This window comes from Macrotis lagotis, chromosome X (genome assembly GCF_037893015.1).
Source record: "Macrotis lagotis isolate mMagLag1 chromosome X, bilby.v1.9.chrom.fasta, whole genome shotgun sequence".
NCBI lineage: Eukaryota > Metazoa > Chordata > Mammalia > Peramelemorphia > Peramelidae > Macrotis > Macrotis lagotis.
This window is the reverse complement of record NC_133666.1, coordinates 217,713,273-217,733,940: the sequence shown is the minus strand read 5'-3', so window position 1 is coordinate 217,733,940 and position 20,668 is coordinate 217,713,273.

Below are 20,668 nucleotides of genomic sequence, written 5' to 3'. Positions count from 1 at the left end.
GAAAAAAACAACTGACCTCAAAAGCAGAACCAGAAGAAATAATTTAAAAATTATTGGTGATTAATGATATTGAAATTTTTGTATTCCTGCATGGGAAGACGATACTGATAACTCATATGAACTTTCTCATTAATAAGAGCTGTTAGAAGGAGCATATTTAGATAGGGCACAGGAAGGAGTGGAATATAATGGTATAGTATAGTAAAAAGATGGAGTCAATGGGAGGAAGAGAAAGGAGAGGAAGAAGGAACTAAGGTATTTCACATAAGAGTCAAGAAAAAGCTTTTTCAATGGAGTGGAACTGGGGAAGGCAAGGGGTTATGAGTGACCCTTCATTCTCATTAGAAATGGCTCAGGGAGGAAATAGCATACATCCTTAATAGGGTATAGAAATCTATCTTACCCTAGAGAAAAATGAGAAGAAAGGGATGGGATAAGGGGGAACAGGAGGAGGAGGGAAAGGGGGAATAGGTGACAGAAGAGAGGGAAGATTGTGGGAGAGGCTACTCAGATGCAGGATGAAAGGAGAGAATAGAATGAGAGTGGGGAGGAACAGAGTGGAGGGAAATACAGCTAGTAATAGCAACTGTGGGAAAAATATTGAAACAACTTCTCTGGTGGGCTTATGATAAAGAAGACAACTCACCCCACAAACAGAGCCATTGGAATCTGAACACAGACTGAAGTACTTTGTTTTCTCTTTCTCACACTATTCTTGAGGTTTCTCATCTTCTTGGTGGGGGGGTTGTGAAGGGGATTTATGTTTACTTTTACAACAAAATTATTGTAATAATATAAACTAAATAAAAATAAAAAACAATCTAATTTGTCAAAAATTCACAATAAATAAAGGATAATAGCATATCAATATCTTGTTGACACATAAATATCTGGTCATCTGTGATTATGGGATAGGGTATAGTGTAGAAAGGAGGTTAGGGAGAAACTCATCCCCTCCAACCCCCAACCTCCAATTCTATGTCCAAGTAATATGAGAGGTCAATGAACTTTTAGTAAAGTATCTAGCCCCACCCTGGCAAGGACTACCAGGAAATCCCTGCCCCCAGGTTATGATATGAGGACAAGGAACTTTTTGTACAGTACCTTGCCTCTCCCAGGCAAAAGACAAACCCTTATCAATAAAACAATGCATCCCTGAAGAGATTCCGTCTTTGAGCTACCACCCCTCATCTGCATATCCCTCATTACCTCTTTTCTGCTCTTTGAGCTACTGATACTCGTCAAGGTCTCCCCCAATTCTACATCCTTCTCAAAAGCTGAGCTAACTCTTCAGTTGAGCTGCTCCCCTACCTTTTCAGGGTAGCCTGCTATGGGGGGAGTAGTACCTCCAACTCCTATTGGCCTTCTTTACTACTTTTGGCTGCTGATCTTCCTTTGGAGGGCAACCCGCTCTGGAGGAAATGTCATGGCCCAAACTCTCCTACCCCTTTGCTCTTCACGACTGCTTATTTTGTCTACATTTATCCTGTTTGTTTTCCTTGAACCTCACTCTTGGGAGAGTGTATACTTTCCCCAATTTTGCTCTTCTCTACTACTTATCCCTTACTTTCTTGTCTTCCTGTGGGAAGCCAACTTGCTTAGGGGAGCATGATTCCCCAAACTCTCCCACTCTTGTCCTACTTCTGAAATTCAATATCTTGCTACTTATCCAAGGAACCTAACTTGTGAGTCTTTTGTAGTAACATGAGCTTTTTGTAGTTGTCTATGAATTTTTTGTATTAGTTTGTGAACTTTTTGTGGTAAGTTGTAAACTGTTTGTGCAACCTTTGAATTAAAATTTAAGCCTTTCCCACCCTCCTGATTCTGAAAGATTGATGAGTTTACAAAAAATGAAACCACATTTATCCTGAAGCCCCTTTTCCTGGAAACCCCATTTCCTCCCTTTTCAAATGGACCCTTTTCCTCTTTCATCTTTTTGATACAGGGACCTAGTAATGATATTTCTAGGTCAAAGTTTATGCATAGTTTAGTAATTTGGGGAGCACAGTTCTGAATTGGTCTCCAGAAAAACTGGTTCAATTCATGGCTCCATTGAAAGTTCATCAATGTAGCTGTTTTCCTGAAGCTAAAGACAACATTTTTAATTTTGCTGTTGAGGCAGAAATCTCATAATTGCTATAATTTATATTTTTCTGATTATTAGTGATTTAGTACTTTTTAAAAATGACTATTGATTGATAGCTTGGATTTTTTTCCCCCTTGAAAATTTTTTCCATTTGACCACTTATCATTTAATCCCATTGGAATCAGTTATTCTTTCAATTAATTTTTTTTAGATTTTTGCAAGGCAAATGGGGTTAAGTGGCTTGCCCAAGGCCACACAGCTAGGTAATTATTAAGTGTCTGAGACCAGATTTGAATCCAGGTACTCCTGATTCCAAGGCCAGTGCTTTATCCACTATGCCACCTAGCCACCCCTCAATTAATTTTTACTTGACTTCCTAGAGTTCTTTGATCATCATGTAATCTGCAAAACCAATAATTTTCTTAGTATATCCTTAATATATAATTGTACTTTGTCTTCCTCTATTTTTTTAAATCTTCTTCTATTCTTATCAGTCCTGTGCCTTTTAAAAAAGGTACACCATCTCAGAGTCATATTTCAGTCAAGGGTTCATTCCCCCTACATTTAGTGATACCTATGAGGTCAAAATTGTCTTTGCAATGGGATCTCTTTAAACTTGTTTGTTTGGTTTTTTTTTGTTTTTTGTTTTTTAGTTTTTTGCAAGGCAATGGGGTTAAGTGGCTTGCCCAAGGCCACACATCTAGGTGATTATTAAGTGTCTGAGACCGGATTTGAACTCAGGTACTCCTGACTCCAGGGCTGGTGCTCTATCCACTGAGCCACCTAGATGCCCCTAAACTTGCTTGTTAATCATACTTTGTACATTCATTTAATATTTAAAACAATGGATTTTATTGCTGGCTCCTTTCTTGGATTATGTCTTCTTGAAGTTTTGATCATTTCTATTGATATTCTTCTTACTGCATTAATTCTTCTTTCTATGGTATTCAGCTTGGTGGATATCTGTATCATTATCTAATCTATATTCATACAGAGGATCTATACCTATTATCTATAGATATTGTAAAGGAGTTCCTTAATGAAGAGAGGTCCTCACTGAGTTTTGATGTATGAAAATAAATGTCCTAATCAGGTACAAACATTAATCTCAGAGTTTGTCTTAATCAGGGGCAAACATTACCAGTTTTGACCTTAAGATAAAGCAAAATAGAATTAGGTTAACATACATATTTATTAGTATTTCTCTAAGATGTGGATTACACAGGTGTGTGTGTATGTGTGTGTGTGTGTGTGTGTGTGTGTGTGTGTGTGTGTGTTTGTTGTGTGTGGTCTAGCTAGAAACTTAGCATCATATCCCTCACTCAAATCCAATTCATGGGCTTTTCCATGGCATCATCTGATGGCCAGAGCTTGACAAAGGTTTGTTGAATATTAATAGAAGAGCCCTTAGAAATATATGTTCTCTGTTCATGCATTGATGGGAATGGAATGAGGGAAAGATTGTAGTAGTTATTACTACTTAAAATTTGGAGAAACCAACAGACCAACCCATACCCTCCATCAATCAATATTTCAAAACAAACAAGATAGAGACATAACTGGAACCACAAATACAAAATTCTAATTTTGGTTCTTTAAAGATATGGAATATCTAATAATTTTCTTTATTTAGAATTAATGTTTTTATGGGTTCAATATGTACAAAGAGAAACAAAAGACTGTTAACAAAAGTTGAGGATAACTGGTGGAAACCCCACATTATCATCCATGAACTGTCAAGAGAAATAGAGAACCTTAGCACCTTGGGTGGTCTGGTTCTCATGAATTTATAGGAGGATCTAGTAAAAGTTGTACAGGATGGGCAGGTTTGGGTGGCCTGTGACCTGCATAGTTGGATGGAGTAGATATATGGATGAAATCACATCTCTGGCTAGTATTGAAAAATGAGAAATTAGAATTAATAAGGATCTGACAGAGCCCAGTAAATTAAGCCACTGGAAGTATGAAATATAGCTTACTCTTGTGAATTCAAAAAAGCATCAATATTCAGTTCACATAGGTATTTATCAAGTCACAACTTCCAATATACTATATTTTGAAAATGTCCCAAATTAGTTGTCAAACTCAGTCTAGAGTTATTTAAGTTTGCTTTATTTATCTATCTAAATAAGAGGCAGCTAGATAATACATCTAGTTGTTCTTCCTAATTGAAGAAGACCAAGACATGTACACATGCATATTTTATTAAATATTTCCCTTTTACATTTAAATCTGATTCCAGTCACACTTGAGAGATTATAATGAGGGGAATGTTGTGCAAAGACATCTGTCTTACTACCTTTTCTTAATGGTTATCACGCCATGATCTGATCAGAAATAGGATTTCTGGTGATGATCTAGATGCTATGAGAGTCCTTGACTTTTTTGGTTAGGGTTTCCTCACCTAGAGTGCTAGACCTGGTTAGGAAGACTCATTTTCCTGAGTTCAAATACATTCTCAAACACTTAGTAGCTGTGTGACCCTGGGAAAGTCACTTACCTCTGTTTGCCTCATCTGTAAAACAAGCTAGGAAAGTAAATAGCAAACCATTCTAGTATCTTTGTCAAGAAAATTACAAATGAGATCATGGAGAGTTGGTCATGACTGAACAACAAAAAAATTTAAATCAACTGTGGCATTACTTTATTTTGTTCTATGGAAACAGTACTACCTATGTATTTAATCTTCCAGTTAATCCTTCTTTTCTTTTATTAGCATCTTACAAAGAATACTTTGCCATAGACTAGTCATGCAGAAGATATGCAAGCTCTAAACACATTCATTTGTAATTTGACAAAACATGGTGTTGAGCTCTATTACTTGTTCCAACAAAAACTACTAAGGAAAACATATACTCATTCCCCTGCCCTTTGCTTCCAATCAAAGACCCAAACTAAAATAGAAAAGTAAACTCAGTGAAAACAATCATAAGAACAAAGAATGTGTTTGGAAACCTTATTTATTTGATATCAAGTTTAGTCAATAATCAAAATTATTTGAGGAGGAGGTTTGTTGGATTAAGAAAATATTTATGAACCCAATAATGTCAGTGGAAAAATATCTCTTAAACAATGAAACTGAAGTTCTTTCTTTTAAAAATAAATGCATTTATTTCTTTTTATGCTACTTTATATTCTGTTGCTCTAATTGCCTCCTCCCAATTGAACAAAAATAACAACCCATAACAACAAACAAAAAACAAAACAAAAAATAAAAAATAAAGTGTGAGAGAATAAATTCCTTATTGGCCTTGCCAATCAGAAAATGTATAGCTGTTGCTACCCAAGTTTTAAGTTCATCTAAGTAAGAGACAAGTGGTATGTTGTAACATTTGTCTTCTGAACATGTGGTATGTCATTGTATCAATCAAAATTTTAAAGTTTTTCAAAGTTATTTTTTCTCTATATTGTTATTGTCTAAAGTGTTCCAGTTCTGCTCACTTTGCGGTGCATCTGTTTTTTGAGATTTTCCAAGTTTTCTCTGAAACTATTTTTCATTATTTTGTTGTATTGTACTTTCACTTATTTTATTAAATATTTCCCTTTTACATTTAAATCTGATTCTAGTCACACTTGAGAATTTTATATGCAATATGTGACCCATATTTTTAACACATTATCCAGAACATCTCAATCCTTGAATAAATGGATAAGTTATATACGATTGTAATTTAGTTTATCCTCTTTAAGCAATACACACACACACACACACACACACACACACACACACACACACACACACGCACGCACAATATAGCCTTTTAAAATATGTAAATCTTTCCCAAATATATTGCATACTTCCCTGATTTCTTAAACAAAGTGTAATTTAACCTTTTCATGGTCACTGAGGGTTGTTGCTATAACTCAGCAAGAAGGGGACATGATGATGTTATTAAAAAAAAAACCCAAACATGCTATCTTGTTTTGATTCCTAATGATAGTTACTAATACTTTCATGCCTTCCCTTCTTGCACTTTTAAAAACTCATTCCATGCAAATCTCTCCCAAGGTTTGGACCTTTTGCTCTGAGACTTTCGAAAACAACTTGGCATCATGTGAAAAAAGTTAATCAGTTGGTCTTTGCCTTGGAAGGAAGATCACGCTGTTGAATTTATTTCCCAAGGAGGTCAATTATAAGAAGAAAGGAAAATTCCACATTTGCCAAAATCTCATGGCAACACTGTTTGGAATAATAGAAAACTAGAAACAAATTATGAGTCCAATAGTTGTGGAGAATAGCTGATTCCTTACCTTAATGCAATGTGGCAGGCATCCTGTGGCTCATGAATGTAGTGGAATAATATTATATCACAAGAAATCACAAATATGAAGAATTCAAAGAAGCTAGAAGACTTCTGTGAGCTGAACAATAGTGAAAAAAGAATTACCAAAACTACAATGTTGGCAATGATATAATTGTATGGAGAACAAATTATTAAGTTAAAAATGAATCTTTCATTTCTGTCAATAAACTTCAAAAGTAGAAATTTATGTTTGCTATCAGTGGCAATCACCATATTAGGAGGTTTTTATGGGGAGGTTGGTATCTGAGAGGGGTATTGTTTACTGAGAAATTACTGATACATAAAAATGTTTCAAGGTTTTTTTTAAGATGATTTTAGGTTAACTGGATTTTATACCAGATAATTTGGGAAATTTGGGAAAGATAGACTAAAATGGTATATACCATATACACATACCTAGCTATTCATTCATATGTACAAATATTACCATGTTTTTAAGTTGGTTCATATATTAGAATATTATTTTATATCTTTCACCCTTCCTTAAACTTATTTCTCTTAAGATCCTCATTTTTGTTAAAGATACCTCCTGGTCACCTGGTTTTGTAAGAATGACTTGCTTTTATCTTTTATTTCATGTCCTGTCAGTTGCCTAGTCTATCTCCAAAACATCTCATGCACATAGCTACTAAAATACTTCTCCTTAGGAGAATTCTGACCATGTCACTCTTCCTGCTCAAAAGACTTCAGTAGTTCCCATTATCTATTAGATGAAAGACAGACTCCTTAATAGCATTAAAGGTCTCCACAATTTGACTTCCATCTGTCTTTTCAGCCTTGTTTCAGATTACCCCTTTAATGAACTTCCAATAAAACTTTACTATTAGCTATTTCCTGAACTTGACATTCCATCTTCTATCTCTGTATATTCACTTAGATCATCCTCCATGACTGATATACACTCCTTCCTTCTATCTGTCTTTCACAAACAAAGCTTTCCCTAATTGCCCCAATGAAGCATTATCTTGCATTAGTTGCCTTCACTGTTCCCCCCCTTCTTTTAATGTTTCAAATTCATGAGTATTGGTGATTTCATCACTGGAGCTTAGGTAATGGAGCAAATGAAATAAACTACTTGGGAACTATGGGCAGCAGATTTTAGTGCACATCTGAAAGTTGAAATAACTGTAATGAAATCCAGTCATACATGAAAGCATCCTTCATTATATTCAGTTCACATTTGTTTTCAAAGATGTGCTATTTGGAACAGCCACTGCATTAATTCTTCAGTGGTTCTAAAAGGATAGGAATTTTTCTCCTTTTTAAAATCACCTTAATTATTACTTAATTAATATTTTTTTCTGAGCTTTAATTCCTTAGTCTATACATATGTGTAGAAAACTAGAATGCATAAATCTTGCACTAAAGTACTGAAATACCAGAGGATTTTTAAATTTGTAGATGAAGACAATGGTACTAGAGTGAAGGCAGAGGTAGAAATGTTGATATAGCCCCTAACTTCTTAGAAGTCCTCAACTTTGTATTAAAAATTCTCTGTTGAAAATTAGTAGACATGGAGCAGCTAGTTGTCATAGTGGATAGTGCACCAATCCTGGAGTCAGGAGGACCTGAGTTCAAATGCAGATTCAGATATATACTAGTTGTATGACCCTGAGCAAGTTACTTAATTCTGCTTCAAAAAAAAAAGAGAGAGAAAATAGACAAATGAAATGGATTTTTATTCATCTAAAAAATCAAACTTATGTGTTAGTTTCAAAGAAATCATTTTTAGCATTAAAGCAATTAGGAAACAAGAAAAAGAAGCTATGTTCTAAAATCTTTATAGGAGCTCTCTTTGTGGTACTTAAGAAGTGGAAATTGCAGACATGTCCATTGATTGAGGAATGGCTGAACAAGTTGTGATGTGTGATTGTGAATGGAATACTATTGAGCTATAAGAAATGATAAACTCAATAATTTCAGGAAAACATGGAAAGACTTGCATGAAATAATGTAGAGCAAAATGAGCAGAACCAAACTGTATATGGCAATAGCAATATTGTTTTAAGAAAGACTTTGAGAGAATAAGTTATTTTAACTATTATAAATATCTAAAATAACTATAAAGGACCTATGAAGAAAGATGCTCTCTCTCAATCTAGAGAAAGAACTGACAAATAGATATAGGTATGCATACACATATTTTTGTCTACTGGTAATCATCTCTATGATGGGGAGGGAGGAAAGGAAAAAAAGAAATTTACACACCAATTTTGTATATTTGAGTGGAATAGCAAGTTGTATATTGCACATTTACAGTTTCATATGCACTTATCTTTTTTATTGTACCATGTTATGCTTGTTTTATTCCATAAATTAAAAACAAAATTAAAAATTTTTTAAAAAGATATCTTCTTGAGTTGAAATCTGGTCTCAGACACATACTAGTTGTGTGACCTTAGGCAAGTCTCTTGACCCTTTTTTGCTTTAGTTTTTTCATCTGTACATTGAGCTGGAGAAGGAAAGGGAAAACCACTCTAGTATCTTTGCCAAGAAAACCCAAATGAGGTCATGAAGAGTTGGATAGAACTGAAATAACAATAACAACAAAATCCATACTACAGTAATATTTAAAAGAGCTCTTGAATATCAGTATTTGGGTCTTTGTTTTGGCTCACAATTTAGAAGGTTCGTCTTCTTTCAACTGTCAAGAAAAGTTCTATTAATGGTGCTCATATTTGTAAAAACTCATAACTATTTATTTTTCAGTTAAGTATAATAACTAATAATTAAATATAATTATGTGAAATAGTTATGTACCTGAATAATGTTGCTCATGGATAATGAAGCATTTTCATATGGTGTGTCATATTGCCAAGGATTTGGCATTACTATCATAAAAGACCGAATTTCTGTCATAAAGTTTTCACAAAAGAACTGAGAGAAAAATACACTGAATACTCCCTATATTAATGAAACTACCAGTTCTTATGTGTTTTAATCTCTAAAATAAGGGGGGGAAATAAAGTTAATGGAGACTGATACAGTGTAGTGCTTCCTATGATCTTTCAGAGATAAAAGAAAAAAGTGTTTTTTGCTTTTCCTTCCAGTCTTCCCAAAGAAGGAGTAGTTTTCATTAGGAGTTTTTTCCCTGTCATTTGAATTTGTATGTACTCATGGAACCTTCTCTTAGTATCAAATACAACATAGAAGGAGAGTGGTCAGAACAGGCTTTGCCTGTAGCATCTGTCCTGGATGTTTTTTCCATATATAGCTCCTCAAATATCCTGTACTCTGAGTCCTAAGGGAAAAGAACTGAGATACAGTGGCTTGTGGTTTTAACTTAATTTTCACCCCTATTCAAGTCAGTAAGCAAATAGTAAGGACCTACTATGTGCCTGGCACTGCTTTAAGTACCAGGGAAACAAATAAGAAAAAGAAAGACAGTGACAAAGAAGAAAAAGAAATATGAGAAAAGACAATACACAAAAGCAAGCTGAAAAGAAGGGAATGGGGGGGATGGGGGGGAGGGCATGATGTTCACAGGAGTTGAATCCAAGCAGAACCATGATGGGAAATAGAGAGTTACTTTGGAAAGTTCAAAGTCCTTGATAAGGGAAGCCTTTGGGAGGAGTTTAATGTATATTACCTATTATCTGCCACTCCATTTCCTGTTTTCCCCATGAGTAGGTAGTTGTGGCTTTAGGAATTGTTTCATGCTTTTTTATTTACATCTTCAATGCCAATTACAGAGCCCACCACAGGGTAAACATTTAACAAATATTGTTTATTGATTGAGATAATGATCTGACATAGATTTTCCTTGGGTCAGTTAGGAGATACAGTGGATAATGTATGGGGACTGGAGTCAGGAAGACACATCTTCCTGAGTTCAAATCTAGCATTGGGCTAGATGTGATCACTGAGTGATCTTGAGCAAATCACTTCAGGCTATTTGCCTCAGTTTCCTCATCTGTAAAATGTGCTGGAGAAGGAAATGGCAAATCATTGTCTTATCTTTGCCAAGATAACCCCAAATGGAATAAAAAGAAAAAAATTAGTCACAACTAAAACAACAGAAAAAAAATGTCCCTAGAAGAAATAGCAAAAGACAACTGTTCAAATAATTTTGTGTATATGAAATCTGAATATAAAATATCAAGTGTTTGATTATTTCACTATTTGGTTACTATATAAGAACTAAGATGGGTGTGGCTTACTGCTCTAACTTGGTTATATGTTATTTGGTGAACTTCATTTTGTGAGAATTTAAATAATGCATTTCATTGACACTGACAAGTTTGACAGCTCCCTATGCTTCTTCTTCAACCACAGTGCAAATGTATAGTCCTCAATATTTTATTAATGTCAGATGGTCAACACTGGATACAGTTAAGCTGTTGTACACATATTTGAGGTATCCAGATTTTTCAGCCTTTAGAAACTCAGAAAGGCAGTTTGGGGTAGCTGATACGGTATTAGATTTGGAATGAAGAAAAACTGGGTTTGATTTCCATTTCAGATACTTGCTACTTATGCACCTTGGAAAGAATCACTTAACTTTTTTGGGCCTCAGTTTCCTCAGCTGTAAAATGGTAGATTGAACTCTATGACCTCTTAACCTTACTTGCTAGTCTAAATCAATCATCTTAATAGACTTACTTTTATCTGGATTTTAAGTACTTTATACTAATAACACAATAACTGGTACATAGTAGACATTTTAAAATGCTTCTTGACTGAATGACAATTGTCTGAGAGAAGGGAAATAATGAGTCCTGTGTATTCTAGGTGTGATTACTTTTACTCTTATTTGTTAATAGGGTTTGAAGTTACAGCAGGAACTAAAATGCCTGAAGATACACAGTACATATACTGAGAAAAGCTTACATATGACAGATTTCTTATACCAAAGAGAATTAATAGAAATTGATTACAAATTAAATCTGTATAAATACAACACAAAAAGTAACCATAAGCTATATTGTTAGTTCTAAAACTACCATTAGAGATGCTGATAATTTCCTGCTGAAACAACTCCCTTAACCCTTCCTTTTCCCCTCCCTGCTCCACCTTCCCAGCACCCCAATGAGAAAAAGAGACCAACCAGGAAATGTAAAATAAAACCCATTAATTAAATAGTCACAAAATAAACACAGGCTTTCCATTATTCCACAAGACCAAATCCAGCCAAGAAAGGAGATTGCAAAACAAAAGCTGCAGCTTTATTACTTTCAAATGGTGATAAATACTGTGTTTACCAAAAGCCATAATCCCCAGGGCTGACACTAACTAAAAATGTTACAGAAAGTTTTTCGAACACTTACCCTCAACTAAGAGATTTTAAAAAATAACTCCCAGCTTGCTTTTTTCATTAGGAATCTCAGGAAAGTTTACATTTTCTTAGAAAAGCACTTAAAATCTTTTTTTTGTTTCTGTGAACTACCTCAAGGTCCTTGAAAAAATGGAAAATTCAATCTCTCTTTTTTTTAGTTATTGATAGAAAAAATAAAATGTAATTAATTAAAGTGATGCATTGAGGGTTTTTTCCTTGCTTACAGGAAAAAAACCAATCCTGGAAAATGTTTGCAATCTAGGAATAGTAGAACAGTTTGAAGAAACTGTTCACTTCCACCTGGGGAGAAGTATACACATAGCACATGGCGGTCTTTTTGGAATTGTAGTGGGTTGGGACACTGACCTTGCCCTTATGCTAACTCCCTACCACAAAAAAAAACCAAAACATCTTGGTCTGCACTAAATAATGCTCTAGTTTGATATTTTGCAGAAAGATTGATTTATTTTGGCACAGCAGATACAGTTGCTAAAAGTCTCGTTTACTGAATTAGAAGATTCAGAAATTGCTTATCTTGTCATGTTATTATTATCTAGTTTGCAAGTAGAAGCAGAGATTAACATTTTGATTTTATTTTATAAGAAGTGAAGATATTAAAACAATTCTGATCTTTTCTGGGGGGCTATGATATAAGAAATTTTTTATTATTTTTGTCTTGTGCTGAAGACCATAGGATCAAGGTGCCCCACAGTGCCTTTCCAAACATGGTGGTATACTTTTAATTTTGATTAGGATTTTGATTTCAAGTGGAGATGTTTGTGTGTGTGTGTGTGTGTGTGTGTGTGTGTGTGTGTGTGTGTGTGTGTGTATGTGTGTGTGTATGTATACAGGTCATCCTGTATGTTATTTATGTCATGTTCAATAGTGAATATTCTCTGAGTCTTTCCTGCAATTTATTTTGACTCATTTCTGTATCCAGAATCCCATTCCCTCCAGAATACTAATTAAATTCATGAACATTTATTTACCAGTACTTGATCATGGGGCATCTGTTGCATTTGAATTGATTTTTCATTGACTCTCCAAAAAGACTGAACTTAATTCATGCTCAACCTAATTTGAAAGACTTTAGTTCTATATGTTAGCTAGCTTCATGGGTAGGACAAACAGTGGAATAAAGTAGAAATCTTGAGAATTGAGTGCCCCCATTTGACTACCACATATTCCATTCAGCACTTCAATTAATTAAGCCCCTGAAAAAAGAAAACAGCAGTACCCTAGCCATCATGCTAAATGAAGCCAGGCCAAATGGAAAAAAAAAATCTATTTAGACTCTTGAAGGCTTTTCACAGCTGGTGTCAATTTGACAACATTATTCTCTTAGATTGTGGAATCTTGTCCAATTACTCTAGTCCAGTGTTTTGGATGACCCTGCTGCCTTCTCTTTTAGGGTACAAAACACCAGACTAGGGGAGGGTGAGCTTAGTTAAACCCTAGACAAAACCATAATACTGAACCATGTTGGTGATAATGTTGCCTGTGTAAAATAGATGTGAATAAAAACAGAAAAAAAAAACCATGGAGGTAATTAGCATTTTGTCTAGCATTTGGTAGTTCTTTAACTTTTTTAGTCTTCTATGTGATTCAGGCTGATCATTATTTAACACTAAGCAAATGACTTCATAGTGATGGAGTCAGCAAAGGCTTTACAAGAGTAGGTTAAAAAGGGCTTTGCTTGACCAATTGTAAAGGGCCCCAAATTAGTACCACAAGTATTGGAAGAATAGTTGTGATGCAAATTATGGGGGAAGAGATAGGACAGTCTTCTATCTATATGTCTTGAGTGAGATTTTTTCAATCCTTCTAGTCACTGAGGGCACCAATGTTCAAGTCTCAAGAAAGTCTCAACCAATCAATCATTTATTAAACTTATTATATGCTAAGCAACATTATAAGCTTTGGAAATAGAAAAAAGGCAAAAAGAGACTGCTTCAAGGAGTTCTCTTTTCATGGACAGGACAATATGTTAAACATAATCAGATAACAGGAATGGTGGCAGTCCTCATTTTTTCAACTAACAATATGCATGAGTTGGGCATTATTAAAGAGGCATTGTGGAGTTGCCCCTACTTCCAACCCTAATGATCTAGTGGGGCTGACTCCAGTAGGGTCTTAGCTATTTATTATTTTGTTCTTACAAAGAACCTACAGGGTTCCTAGGAAGAACAAAGTGACCTACAGATGACTTATCTAGGACTCTCCTTGGGATAAGGGATAAAAATATCCCTGAAGTTCCTAGAAAACAGCACCTGCCCTGACCCCAGAGGTATGAGATGAGTGGCATGGTATGTCATATCTGTGATCTATAAGATCCTAGACCTCCCATCTCAAGGTTTGGGTCCTCCTATTGCCAGCCATCCCCGAGAGTGAATTTGGTTGGTACAGACACTGGAGTGGTATAGATACTTTAAGACCCACAATTGATAGTTGCTTTACCTTTTGTCATCTGCTCTGCTAAGATCAGATCCATAATCCTGTTTCCCATTTCCAGCACCTCATTGCCCAAGAGGAAGGTCTTGGTGCTTTGCCACTTTCTGTTTGGAGTTATGCTTCAACCTCCATTAATGTGATTAGGGAACGAGTTCACATAGCTCCCAAGATAATCTTCCTAAAGAAGAAATCTGATCATATCACTTGCCTACTTTTTAAGTAGATAGACATAGTGGTAGTGAAGGGGAAAGATGGGTGGGCAGAGAAATCAGACCTCTCTACTTCTATGACTATCATTCTGAAACAACTACTTAGTAGGAATAATCACACATCATCTTTCTATCTTTCACTCCTAGAAAAAAAAATAAGGCAATATTCCTGACTTCACTACTTCTCTTTTCCCTCATGCTGCTCTGCCTGGTTTTCTTTTCTGTATATCTGCTACATCATTAGCAATGTCCTGTGACTATCTCTTAAGGATCTCTCCTGGGTTCACTTCTCTTTCCACATTCTGTCTTGAAAATCTTTATCATTTCTATGTAGATGACTTATTATAGCTGCAATCTCTCTCTTGGTCTTCAGTCTCACTTTATAGGATTTGATGTTCATAGATACGATTTTAGAAGGAAACTTAGAAGTCATCCAGACCTCAGTGATTTACAGTTGAGGAAATTGAAGCCTAGAGAAGTTGGGGAACCTGTTCAAAGTCATATGGGTAGCTAATGTCCTAGCTAAGGTCCAACCCTGGGCCCTGTAACTCGATTTAGCATCAGGACTCTTTCTATTGAATCACTGGACATCTCCAATAGGATGTCCCATGTACATTTCAAACAGTATATCCAAGGGAACAGCTAGGTGGTGCAGTAAATAGAGCACTGGCCCTGGAGTCAGAAGGATCTGAGTTCAAATTTAGCCTTAGACACTTATTACCTAGCTGTGTGACTTTGGGCAAGTCACTTAATCCCATTGTCTTGCAAAAACCAAAACCAAAAAAAAAAAAACAAACCCCAAACCAAAAAAACAGCATATCCAAATGAGAAATCAAAAACTGTCTCCCCCACCCCCTTCCTCAAAAATTCTCTATTTGTGTTGTGAATGTCACTATATTTCCAGTCACACAAGTTAACAACCTTGGCATCATTCACCCTTCTTATATCATCAGTTGTCAAGCATTATCTATTCCAACTCCACAGTGTATATCATCCCTTTCTTTCTATTCAACTAAGGCTATGCCCTAGGTTACCCTTATAACCTTTCATCTATACTATGGCAGTAGCTGTACTCCTGGCTTTCAGGATTTTCCTTTTCTAATCTATCTTTCACACATCTCTCAAGGTAATCTTCCTAAAGCATAAATTTGATCAGATCACCTTCCTGCTCAAGAACCTTTCAGGGCTCAATATTGCCATTAGAACAAAATACAAACTCCTCATCTTGACTTTTAAATTCCCTCACAGACTTGTTTTAGGTTATCTTGTCAGATTTATTTCACATTCACATTTACCCAAAATGACTTACTTGTTCTTTCCCAGATGTGGTATTAAAATCTCTGTTCTCTATGCCTTTGCATAGACTATATCAAAGCCTAGACTATATTCCTTCCTCATTTCCATTTCCTAGAACCTTCAATGCTCAACATTTGTACCAACTTCTGTGGATACATTATTTTCCTGAATCTCCCATTGCTTTCAGTTTTTTTGACACACAACACACACACACACACATATATACACACACACATACATATATAGACATATGTCATACATACAGCTAAGTGGTACATAGGATGTAGCACTGGACTTTGAAACAGGAAGACTCATTTTCCTGAATTAAAATATAGTCTCAGAACATACCTTACTAATTGTGTGACCTGGGTAAGTCACTTTATCTAATTTGCCTCAGTTTCCTCATCTGCAAAATGAACTGGAGAAGGAAATGGCAAACCACTACGGTATCATTGCCAAGATATCACACACACACACACACATCTATGCATATACTCATCTATTTATAGGTCATAGTCTCCCACTAGAATATAGAGTTCTTGAGAGCAGGGATTGTTTGTTTTGTCTTTGTGTCTTCAACACCTTGTATGTACTAGTTCAATCAGTGATTTTTTGGATGAAGTAGAAGCTATCAGATGGTCCACAGGGCAGAGTGCTTTTAACCCTCATGCATCTCACAATATTCCAGAGTCTCTTTCTTCCTTGGTTTCTCTCAGTGGATGGTAGTGCACACATTCTGAGTTACAGCCTTCATTCTTAGAAAAAAAAATTCAGGTAGTTTTTAATCCAAATATCTGTGCTTTCCCACAAGTTTTGATGGCTAGCCAGTTTCCAAATAAAACTCAGTATTGAGAATAATAACATCATCCTTTTTAAAAAATGTAATGTAGTTGCTTAAAAAAACCAAAATTTCAGGTTTCTGGATGGCTCAGTGACCATTAAGCTTTATAATGATGATTAAAAAAAGTTGCCTAATGCTCAGGCTTCCATTACACAACTGCCCATTTTCTTAGTGGGACAACATGCTGCTATCTTGCCTTTATCTGAATCCCAAGAATAGGTTGTCTTCTTTGCATTATCAGCCTTCCTCCACCCTTTGGAAATGCAAGGAGACTGGAATGGAGTATTGTCTATGGGAATAAAAATGATGCAAAATTGTGTCAGGAGACCAAACTAATTCTTCATGTCTTCAGCACTTGCTTTCTTTCAGTGGTCTCAATTTCAGTTGAGGTCATTAAGAATACTAGAATACTAGCCTGAGGCAAAGAAGGAAGAATGGAAATAGAACATGAGAACAATTGACTCTTCCTGGATGGGTCAAAGAGGTTTCTGTCCTAATTAGAGGCTTCTGCAATTCTCTGAGAAGGAATTTTACCACCTACTGGTAGGCTGAAAAATCAGTATCATCATAATATCCTCATTCTCAAGTTAAAGTTCAACAACTGACTTATATGAGTCTCAATATATTCCAGACTAACTCATTGATAGTGGGCCAAAGGGGAAAATGTTTTGAAGAAGGAAGGTTGTTTAACTGTGCATATGGAGGTGACAAAATGGATATACAGTAAATGTCCCTAGACCTAAGTTTTATGCCTCTGGTAGCCTCAACATCAATTCTGGTATCGCCAGTTGTGGTGGACCCTGTTAGATTTGAAGTCAGGAAGCTCTGTATTTAAATCTTTGGATATACAGTAAATGTCCCTAGACCTAAGTTTTATGCCTCTGGTAGCCTCAACATCAATTCTGGTATCGCCAGTTGTGGTGGACCCTGTTAGATTTGAAGTCAGGAAGCTCTGTATTTAAATCTTTTCTTGGACTCCTTTTTTCTATGTGACCTTGGGCAAGTACTTAACCTCTGCCAATCTTAGTTTTTTGTTTTATAAAATGGGGATAATGATAACACCTAATTCATTGGTTTGTTGTCAGGATTGAGTGAAGCAATAAATATAAAGAGTTTGAAAACCATAAAAGACTAGATAAATGCTAGTTATAATAATTATTATAATTAATAATTATAGTATATATGATACATGTAAATATATTGTGTGTGAATATAATTAATTACAATATATACTATATATTTAATGCTATTAGATATCTATATAACGAATACATAGTTTATACTATATGTAACTACATATACAGTATGTCTCTATAATTAGTATGTAGTATATATTTAATTTAATACAGTTATTCCTTCTATATCCCTGGGGTTAGGGCATGGTCTTCCCACAGTGTTTTGGAAAATTTGAGTAAAAGTTTTTGACCCTTCATACCACAGAAGTTTGTATTTATTTCTTTTTCTTTTATGAGGTGTTCTTAGTACCTTATTCTAAAATTTGTGTTGATATTGTACAATACCACATATATACATATATTTTATAAAATGTACAATACATATAATACTATATATATAAAATGCATTTCTGAGTTTCTAAAGTTTCTGTGTTGTTTGTGGATTTTTTAAAACTCCCCCCCCAAATTCTCATTTAATTTCTTATGCCAACCTTCAATATATTAAAACCATGACAGAGAAAATTGCAATGTGGAAGGGATAACTGTATAGAATGTATATAAAATTAGTATATAATATAAATTTTTACTAATTATATACTATTTATAAGTAATATATAATATATAAACACTATATGCATAACCATAGTTTGATAAAGTAATATATAGTATGTATTATATATTATTGGTAAAGCACCAACATGATAAAAAAAAACAGAGTAGGCAACCCCTACACACAAACTTTTATTTTAAAGATCATTCCATCTAGAATATCTTTCCTAAGAAGCCTAAATACCATAGAAAGAATTATATTTCTTTGTTTTAACCCAAATAGGAACTTTATTGTATAGCTAAAATGTAAACTTGCTGTGAATGATGATTATTAAGCTTTATCAATTACTTATCAATCAGGGTGGATGAACTTAGTTTCTTTTCTGGTGGTATGTATTTTCAGTATAGGCAAGAGAGAAAGTAGGTACTTTTTGGAAGATATGAAGAAAAGGTGCAACTCAGAGATGGGGAGCAGAGGAAGAAGGGAAGCATTAGAAACACCAAAGACAAACTTTACTTCCTTTATAATTTGGCTGATGATTAGTTCTGCATAGGTTCAAGGACCAACTGTGGTTTGTGGGGCTTTTGATGAGAGTGAATGTTTCATAGAAAGGGCAGAAATCAATGATTATTTCTTTATCTTATTTAGAGTACAACCAAGGGTGTGTGTGTGTGTGTGTGTGTGTGTGTGTGTGTGTGTGTGTTTGTGTGTGTGTGTGTGTGTGTGTGTGTATTAAAGTCAGTTTTGTGAGCTGATAAATACTCACTGTGAGTATTAATACTGTGGAAATCAGCAAATGCTACAAATCAAGGCTTGATTTATTGTTCTGTTGATTGTCTAAACAAGAAAATGATGGAAAAATGTTAATAATGCAAATTCAACTTGAAAGTGTCATGCATACAATCCTCTCCTATTCCAGTCAGTTGATAAACATTTATCAATATATCCCCATCTTTAATCCTATCCAACACATTGACTGTACCAAAGACTAGAACCCATAGATGAGTCTGACCAGTCCTGGTCATTGTGTACCCCAGGATGATATACACATAGTCTTTTGCTATCTCAGTTTTTCCATTTGAAAAAATATATGTTTAATTAGTAACCTGAAATTATGGTGATGTAGAACAAATTAAAAAGGATTATAAAATTGATTTTAAAAAGGATTATGAGTGACCTTTAAAAAATTACAACAGACTTGTATTATATTTGATATCTTTCACATACTGAAAACCACCCTATTAAACTGTCATTTAATTTTTAGTGTTTGTATTAAAAACACTTCCAGATTCTTGAGCTGAAAGTTGTACAGAGTTCTAAATCAACTTTATAAATACCTTTTTAGTATGGTCTTTTCTCCTAAGGCATGGTAAGGAAAAAAAATCCATCTCATAAGTGATCCAGTTCCATTTATTTCCTTTCCCCAGGTCTCCTGGTGATAATTAACAAATGGTTCTTGCTTTCTGTCTATTAAATGGATAAGCAAACATGGTTTATCTTTAACCTTCACAAGTAAAAGTGATTTATGAGGTTATATTTTATATAGTCTGGTTACAACCCTGAGCTGGGGATTCACAAACACAAGCTGATTATTTATGCAATACCTGGGGACTCCCCTCTCCAGTCCACATGTGTGTTCCTCCCTATTAACTTTCACTGACTCAAGATATGCTGTGTATTCACTACTGCACAAAAGCCATAACTCATGAACCCCCAATGGTTTGGTTCCTTTAGTAGTGAGTAGAGTTCACAATTAATTGAAAGCAAAGATTTTAATGAAATAACTTAGTAAGAAAAACAATCTGAGGATATCTCCCCCATAAGCCTCTGAAACAACTTGCCCACAAATATACACCACATCTGTGGTAAGAGTAGACACACCAAGGGAACACATGTTGAGAGGTACGTACATACATGGGGCACATGTTTGGACAGGTCACCACTGTCTTCTAGTGATATAATCAAACTTCTCCCTAAGAATATGTTTCACTTTGGTCTTTTGTATCATGGTCTACATCTTTGACATTCATAAGGTCTCTGTCAGGCATGTGATCACAGTATAGACTTTTTACCAGGTTTTGCCTCTCCTTGCTTTAATATGGTTTCTATTGAATAGGACATCACTAGCCCCATGGTGGTTTCTAGGCATGACTCCTCTGTGAATGCAATTTTAGAGCTTTTCTTTGCTTTCCACTTCTGGTTTCATCTGTACATTCAGTAGGCATGCAAAAAATGGGCTGTTTGTCTTTTGCTCAAAGCCCCAAAATTTAAGCTATAGGATTTTTGGAAGACAAGTCTCTCATCTATTAAACCAACCTTTTTTTAGATTTTCTTTTCTGCAGAGAATGAACCATGGACTCCAGATCTGGAGCAAATTGAAGTTCCTGACCAGAATGTTTTTTGACCGGTATCTTGTCATTGGCAAGGACCTCCAGATGCTTCTTACTTGATTACTTAGCTTGTTCATTGCTTGTTGGGGGT